The sequence below is a fragment of the Pinus tabuliformis genome, chromosome 3_2, assembly GCF_031772625.1.
Source record: "Pinus tabuliformis cultivar Carrire ecotype Pingquan chromosome 3_2, CPIR1, whole genome shotgun sequence".
Classification (NCBI taxonomy): domain Eukaryota; kingdom Viridiplantae; phylum Streptophyta; class Pinopsida; order Pinales; family Pinaceae; genus Pinus; species Pinus tabuliformis.
Window position 1 is genome coordinate 604,920,981 of NC_142302.1, and position 8,167 is coordinate 604,929,147.

At 36.8% G+C, this 8,167-nt stretch overlaps 1 pseudogene; it reads left to right on the top strand.

The window, feature by feature from the left end:
* The first annotated feature begins 546 nt into the window (after positions 1-546).
* Positions 547-1,145, top strand: LOC149182065 (uncharacterized; annotated as a pseudogene).
* The last annotated feature ends 7,022 nt before the right edge of the window (positions 1,146-8,167 follow it).

Sequence of the window (8,167 nt, forward strand, 5' to 3'; positions counted from 1 at the left end):
TCCAGTACTGAAGGAAATCCAACATCACATTGATCCAATTCTAGGAATCATGAATGTAATTTCAAGATATGGTCCAACTCTGGGAGCTACAATTGTAGGATATTGATAAGGTTGCCTTTACAGGATCAACTGATACTGGTATAGTAGTATTAAATTTAACTTCCAAGAGAAAAATTAATTCAATGACATTAGAACTTGGAGGGAAGTCCCCTTTAATTGTATGAAAACATGTTGATGTTGATTAGGTCATGGAGCTTGCTCATATTGCATTATTTTCTAATTAGGATCAATGTTATTCTACCAGGTTAGGAGTCATTGTACATGAGATTATCAATGAAGAATTTGTGAAAAATAAAAAGCACAATGTTTAATTCATATTATCAGTGATCCTTTTAGAAAAATTGTCGATAAAGGTCCTCATATTGAACAAGATCAATCTAACAAGGTTATGCATTATACCAAGGTTGGGAGAGAGATGTGAAAAACTTGTAATCTACTAGACTACTCATTTTTGGGACCAAGAAATCACATCACCTACCTCATTGGATGAACAAGTTAAGGATTTTCTTGGGGACCCAATGCGTCATCCAATATTATAAGCCCTTGAGACCTCAACAACTTTTATCTTTTCACTAGTTTGCAAATCTTCCAGTGGTGCCTTCTTATGTGGCTGATGGAGGTTGCTTAGTACTGGAATAGGTATCAGCTTGTGTAGTCCAAAGTTGGAACTGGTAGGTTTCTATTACAACATAATTTTGTATTAAAAATATTTTTATGTTTAGGAGTGCAACAAAGCATAAAATATTCAACCATATATAGGTTCAGAAAAATGTAATCCATTCAAATATCTTTTCAATCAGTGTCTATATGTGATATGGTTATGTTGACCAATCTAGTTTGGTAGGTGTACCTCTTTGGTAGTAAGTTTAAAGCACTATGGTAAGCGGTGAATTAGGGCTATTGTCCATCACAAGTTACGACATAATGATGTATACATGGAAGATTCATGGCATGAGTGGTATGTTCAAACAAAATTATTGTCTTAGGGTGCACCTTTGTCAATATCACTAGAATTGGGATCACTTTTCTCTAATTCAGGCTTGAGGTACCGCCTTGGTATCCATCATAATGGTTATATTCCATAGGAAATACATGGCCATAGCTAATGATGAAATATTTTGCCTTGTACAATCAATTAAAATTCAAAACTTTAGAAGAAGTAATAAAGTAGGTGAATGCTACTAGTTATGGCTTGGGCAACATGGGTGTTTACCAATAATTTAAGGACCACAAACGCACTTACTCATGCATTATGTCTTGGAATAGTTTGGGTTAATTTATTTGATGATTTTTATGCTAGTATACCTTTTAGTGGCTATAAAATAAGTGGCAACAGTTTGAGGACAACAACTTGTAGGAGCTACGTTGTTTTCAATTGATGTAGAATGATGCAGGTAATCAACATATCGACACTATCCAGAGGTTGGAATTCCTTCATACGCGCTCCAAATTGGGATTTTAGTGTCTTTTGGAGATTTTTATCTTTTCGATATTTTCCAAATTTTTATATTCCATAGGATGACATGGCCATAGCTAATGATGAAATATTTGGCCCTGTACAATCAATTAAAATTCAAAACTTTAGAGGAAGTAGTAAATTAGGTGAATGCTACTAGTTATTGCTTGGGCAACATGGGTGTTTACCAATAATTTAAGGATGAAAAACACACTTACTCATGCATTATGTCTTGGAATAGTTTGGGTTAATTTATTTGATGATTTTTATGCTATTATACCTTTTAGTGGCTATAAAATAAGTGGCAACAGTTTGAGGACAACAACTTGCAGGAGCTACGTTGTTTTCAATTGATGTAGAATGATGCAGGTAATCAACATACGACACTATCCAGAGGCTGGAATTCTTTCATACACGCTCCAAATTGGGATTTTAGTGTCTTTTGGAGATTTTTATCTTTTCGATATTTTCCAAATTTGAATTATCAATTATATTTTATTTTATTCTTGTAATTAGCATAGTAAGTTGAAAAATAGTGTCACTCTAGTTAGCTTTAAATTTTTTGGAAACAACTACTCGAAAAGGTTTATTTTTGTACTGTAGATAAAAGTGTGTATTTTTCATTATAAAGGGGGGACAAAAAAAGGAGAGGGCATAGGATGAGGACGGGGAGGGAAAAAGGGGAGGCCATCACGATGTAATCAAGCCAAGGAGAAAAGAGGATTACTGAAATGTATAGACAAACATTTTGACTAACAGAATTTGGAATTTATGCTTCCATTTGTATATGAGAATCATTCCCTATGCTTTTATATGGATTATTTCTTGTGTGTGGTTTACTAAACTGAAATCAGTTTCATTTAAGTCGTTAAGGGAGTAGATGCCTGGGCATTTTGATTCCAATCATTAATGGTTCTAGTACATTTAATCTAGTGGAAATTTTGGTCCAGTGTTTCGGTTAAATAAAAAAGATTCCTTGTACTCATAAGATTGAAAATCTAAGTATACAATCGGGTGATTATCAGCGTTGAAGCCTCGAAAATAATTGCTACAACATGGGGGAAAACCACCCGGACCAGATCTTGGTTAGAAACTCCTTTTCTGTTTGGTGTAGTGGCTTCGACTGGGGATAACGGGACCAGTTTCCCAAAAGAGATTTTGATAGTGTTGATCGAGTGATATATGATGTAACGGGGAATGACTAAGCTAAGTGTAATCTAATCTAAACTATTAAAAACATGCATATATCCTAGTTTGAACAATATTAAACTATAACTATACCTGAGAATAAAATAAAGTATGCAGTCTACAATAATTTCCTATAGCAATTGGTAATAAAGATCATTCAACTGCAATAAGAAGTGAAATCATTTAACAATAATCGTTTTGGATAAATAGTTAGCCAAAACGATTATGAAATATATATCACATATGGAATCGTTCATATATTCAGCATAAAGTTAAAGCCAACACCATACAAAAGTGCAATAATGCTAACCGTAATTCAAACTTTCATACATAAAACAATTGAAGAAAAGTTATTGCTTGATACATAAATAAAACAGAATCATAAGATAAAAGTACCATATATGATAAGTTTTGCTCATGTGTTTCAACAATATCGACCTAATTCCAATCAATCCAACATCATCTAAGAGTACAAAAGTGAAATTTTAGTAGAGCATGCCAGATATTCAAAAGAAAATAGATCATGTTCCATTCATTCCATCATAACCTCCTCAAAGGTACAAAAGTGCATGTTTTGAAGAATGTTTTCTGATCAAATTTCCGAACCTTTCTCTAAATGGATGAGAGGGGTTTAAATACTGAACTATAGGTCCTAAAATATAGTATTACAAAAAATAGTTGAGGAGGTTTAAACGACCTTCCTCAGATTATGATAAATAAAACTAAAATAAAAATAAAACAAAGTGACTAGCTCCTTTGCATTCGATCCTTAAGATCGCAGATATCTGTCATTGGCCTTAGTTGTGTTGGTTGGCCGATCACAGATTTCAACTGTCCAATAAATATAGCGTCTGTCAATGCTGGAACCATTTTTTGTGTGGAGGTGGTTAAGCATCACAAGGTCATCCATTAGCTGTATGGTTTGACCAAGTATTGCCAGTATGCTTCCCAGTTTAGCTTTCTCATTTGTCTGATCACCTCCTCCCTTTCCTTTGTTGTCTGTCTCCATTCTTGTTCTAGTTGTTTGGAATTTGGAAGAAATCCTGGTATAGATTCTGTAACCAGGTTGGTGCCATGTAGATTTTCGTTAATGGCTTCAATGATGTTATTTTCTGTTGCTACTACTGCTGCGACCACCATTGCCCTTTCTGCTTGCTTGAGGCGAGAATCCCAGTCTGCAAATAGAATTTCTTTATGCGATTCCTCTAGTTTTGGAAAATCAGCGTTCCTCCCATCTTCTAATTCTTGCCAGGTGATAAAGTTAGAAATCCTTTTATGGATTTCGTCATAATCAAGCCTTATGCCAATGACTTGGCTTGTTAGCTTATTACTGACCTCGCAATAAGGACTTATCTGCAAGATTTTCTGGCATGGAAATTCCTTTTGCTGCATTAGTTGGGAGTTAAGACTGAGTGCTTCTTTTATAAACTGATCGATTTGCGGATTTTCCTTATAATTATCTATGAAAGCCTGTATCCGCACATCCCTTTCTGCTAGGCTGGCTTGATGTTGTATTTGCATCTATTCAAACTCCTGCTGAAGCTTGGTTACCTGTAACTCTGCCTGTTGGTTAGATTTTTCCTGCTCTAATTGTTGTTCCAACAGCAGAATATTTTGTTCCTTTTCTCTCAGCAGCATTTGGACTTCTGTCATTTTATCAATAGTTGTCGTGGCATAGGCTCTTTCAAATTGCAACAGTCTCGTAAGGTTCTCAAATGGGTCCATGGGAGATTCTTTCCAGACAATGTCCATTGGTTCATTGTCGGGAGTGGTAATAGCTGCAACATCTAACTTTATTTTCTTCCTCTTCCTTTTGATGGCATATTTGTCGGTAAGGCTATAAAACACATCTAATGGAGGAATTTCCTCAATTCTCAAAATAATTTTTGAAGTGGGGGTGGCAAGAATGAGCTCCACATCCTGAGTGCTTATAGTTTTCTCCAATAAAATTTCTTGAGTTGATTTGTGTTGTGGAGTCTATATCTTAGTTTTTTGTTCCTCTGTATGGAGCTTCTTATTAAAATGCTCCCATTCTTTTTCTAAATCAACAATTAGGGGTTTTACCGACGGAGTGGAAGTAGGGTGAATTTTAGCATGCTTCTTTGCCGAGGTTTGCTCGACTGTTTTCTCTATAGTCCCGGCTGTGTCCCTTTCAGACTCTTTATTTTTATTGCCCCCATTTTGAGACTGCTACTCTGAGTGCTCTGACTCACGAGTAGACTTCTCCTGGGACTCTGCTTCAGAATCTTCTTTGGAATTTCCTCTGGAGCTTTCCTCTAAGCTTACACTGGGAGTTGGCTCCCTTATTGGTTCAATCTGTAGCAGGTCCAATGGGACCTTTAATAATCTCCTCTCCCTATATTCACGGAAGGCTTCAAGATCATCTGGGGCAAAAATTAGTGATGCCATATGCGTCACTTCTGAAAATGTCTCCTTTTGTAGGAAGAGGTCATCGAAGGCATCTTCCTCATGGGTGAATGGTTTCACTTTCACCATAGTAGTGAAGTCTTTGGTGGTGCCATTTGGGTCATATTGTCTTCCTGGGAATGTAGCTAATTTCAGATATTTCATAATCTCTGCTTCTTTGCATGCATGTCCAAAATCGTGTAGTGCAAATGCACCACATTGCAACGGAAATGTAAGCCAAATGGCCTTTTTCTGTTCCTTCAATCCTTTTCTCAACCCACCTTCCCTTACTTTTTGGTAGGTTATCTCCCTAGCCATTAACTTGTTAGGGACATAGTATGGGAGGACATGCGATGAAGCAATGCTCCCAAATACTTTGATATATGTAAATGTCTCCTCCCCAAACCATTTGGCTATAGGTAGGATATCTACTTCAGCTTCTCTAGAAAACCTAGGGGCATTTCTGTTGTAGACTTGTTTATGGATAGGCAACATAACTCCTTAACAAATTTTGTAAAAATGGGGGTGAAACTGAGACTCCCACATACTCTTATGATATATATGGATAGGAAGCGGGTCTTGCACAGTCCACTTCCATCCCATGATAGGAAATTTGGATCCAAAACAAATTGCGTCCATTATATAGGCACTCATGAAAAATGGAGGATAAACCCTTGAAGAGATACTCCTCTTTCTCCTATACTCCATAATAGATTTCGCCAAATTATCGTACAAAATTTGGGTCCAATTCATTATTGTTGCGTTTACAGCTGCATCTATTAATGGCAGCCATTCTGGGGAAAATTTGGTACTATCGTGTTTGTCGAACATTCTACATAGCATGGATGCTACAAAACTATGAGGGGGAGAGATAGATGTTGTAGAATACATACTCGTCTTATCCTTTTTGATCTTTCCTTCGTTTTCTATCTAGGTCCACGTGACGTCTACAGGGTCTTCATTCTCCTTAGCAAATTTATCGAGGAACCATTTATTGTAGAGATTCTGTGGCTCTGGTAGATTGTACATAAGCCGCAGGCTATCTGATGAAAAAGATCCCACAACCTCCTGCTTGATATTCTTGAATTCTCTGTCTGAGATGCCCACCTAATCAATTATCCACTTAACCATATATGTATATGGAATTATCTTCAGTCTTGTGACTATGCAGTGTAGAAATGAGCATGTTGTCTCGATGAAGGAGGCATTGGAGGAAACAAGACCATCGGTTGTGGCCTTTGTTACCAGAGGTCTTGGTTTCTCCTCTTCTAATAAATCGTACATGGCCTCCCATGTTGAGGATCCTCTGTCTCTGTTGCACGTAGTATCAGAGAATAGAGGGATCATTTCTGATTTTTCAGACGCGACAGCCTTTCCTCTCTCTATCATTGCTCCCAACAGCTCTTGCTGTAGATTTTTGCTTAAAATGGAGCAAAGCAGAAGCTATTGGATAGACACAAGTAAGAATGAACATAAGACTGAATGATACAAATAACTTTGAAAATGTGACAAGAAAGGAGTTTTTATTAAACGCAAGTGAGAAGATATCGTATCACGTCGAGTGGCTTTTCAAACGTAAATTCCATTAACCCTTACTAAATTCCCACTAATGGTTCCTTATCCCTAGCTTTATTGCTCATTAATGTTTTGCATCATAAGTCAAGAAAGAAATTTATTAGGGTGGCGAGATTTTTTTTAACTACGAAAATGTTGATTTTGTGATTGTGATGCAATATCGCAAATCACATTATTGCATTTCGTGTGTGCACTTTCTTTAACATTCCTTTGGTTTCTGCGGGATGCGAAATGTGGGATGTTCTTTATTGTTTTCAAAGAACAACTTGTTCGATAGGATTTCCTTTATAAAGCCCTTTTTAATTGCGCAACGGACTTGAGTGTTTTTTATAACATAGTTGGCAATCGGGTCCGGGCTTCTATCGCATTTCGCAATATTGCATGGTTGGTGAAGTTTCAGGCCTTTCCTAAGGGTTTCCAATGTGAAGGGTGATCATGTCATCACAATATCACATGGCTAAAAATATTTTATGAGGGTGCGCCCTTTGTAAGTGGCGATATGCGATGCAGGCCTTATTTTAATAAGAAATGCCTTAGGACTTAGTTCAAATGAAAAAGCCTAATAGTTTCGAGGTTAAATGCGATAATCCCTTTTGATCACTTTTCGTGAGTTTTGGTCGTTAACAGGGATTTTGACATGCTTGTTCGTGCGATATGCGAAAAGGTGAGCATTTGCTAGCTTTTCAAAGGGTTTTATCTTGATATCTTGCTTTATTCCAAAAATAACAAGAAAATGCCTAAATGCTAAATTTATTATTTGGAAGGATTTTTTAAGGGTCCCCATTTATTAATAGAATATTAACTATTATTTTAACAAATGGTTGGTGGGGGGGGGGGGGGGGGCGGCGGTGTGGGGTTGGGGTGGGGTGGTTGCGTTTGAATATCACAACGCAGCTACAAGGCATATTTTTTGTTGTAGACATGGGAGACAATGATTTACTTCTTGGTATGGCATGGATGATGTCCCATATATTAAGCTTAAAATGAACATTGAACATCAAGGAAGAAAAAAAGTGCTTTGAGGATTTTCATATGAAGGGCCCATAGTGATATCACTTAAGAGGATGAAGAAGCTAATTAGACATGATCAGTTAGAGTGTGCGTAGAGTGTGTCATCACTCCAACAGTTCCTACAATGTCAGTCTAAGAAAATAATAGTTACCATCATGATATTCATGGTTTTTTATCCAACAATAGTAAGGTGTTCGAGAGTATGCCTAAGGGACTTCCTCCTGAGAGGCGAACCAATCATGTCATTGAGCTAGAGGAAGGATCAAAACTTGTTATCACTGCTTGTTACCGACATCCTAAGAGGCATAAGGATGAAATACAAAAAGGAAATTAAGAAGTTACTCAAGATGGGGCATAATGTAGGTGAAAAAAAAGGATGGGCAGATGTGGATGTCAATTGATTATAGGTCCCTAAACAAGAAGACAATCAATAACAAGTATCAAACTCTGATGACAAATAAATTGATTAAT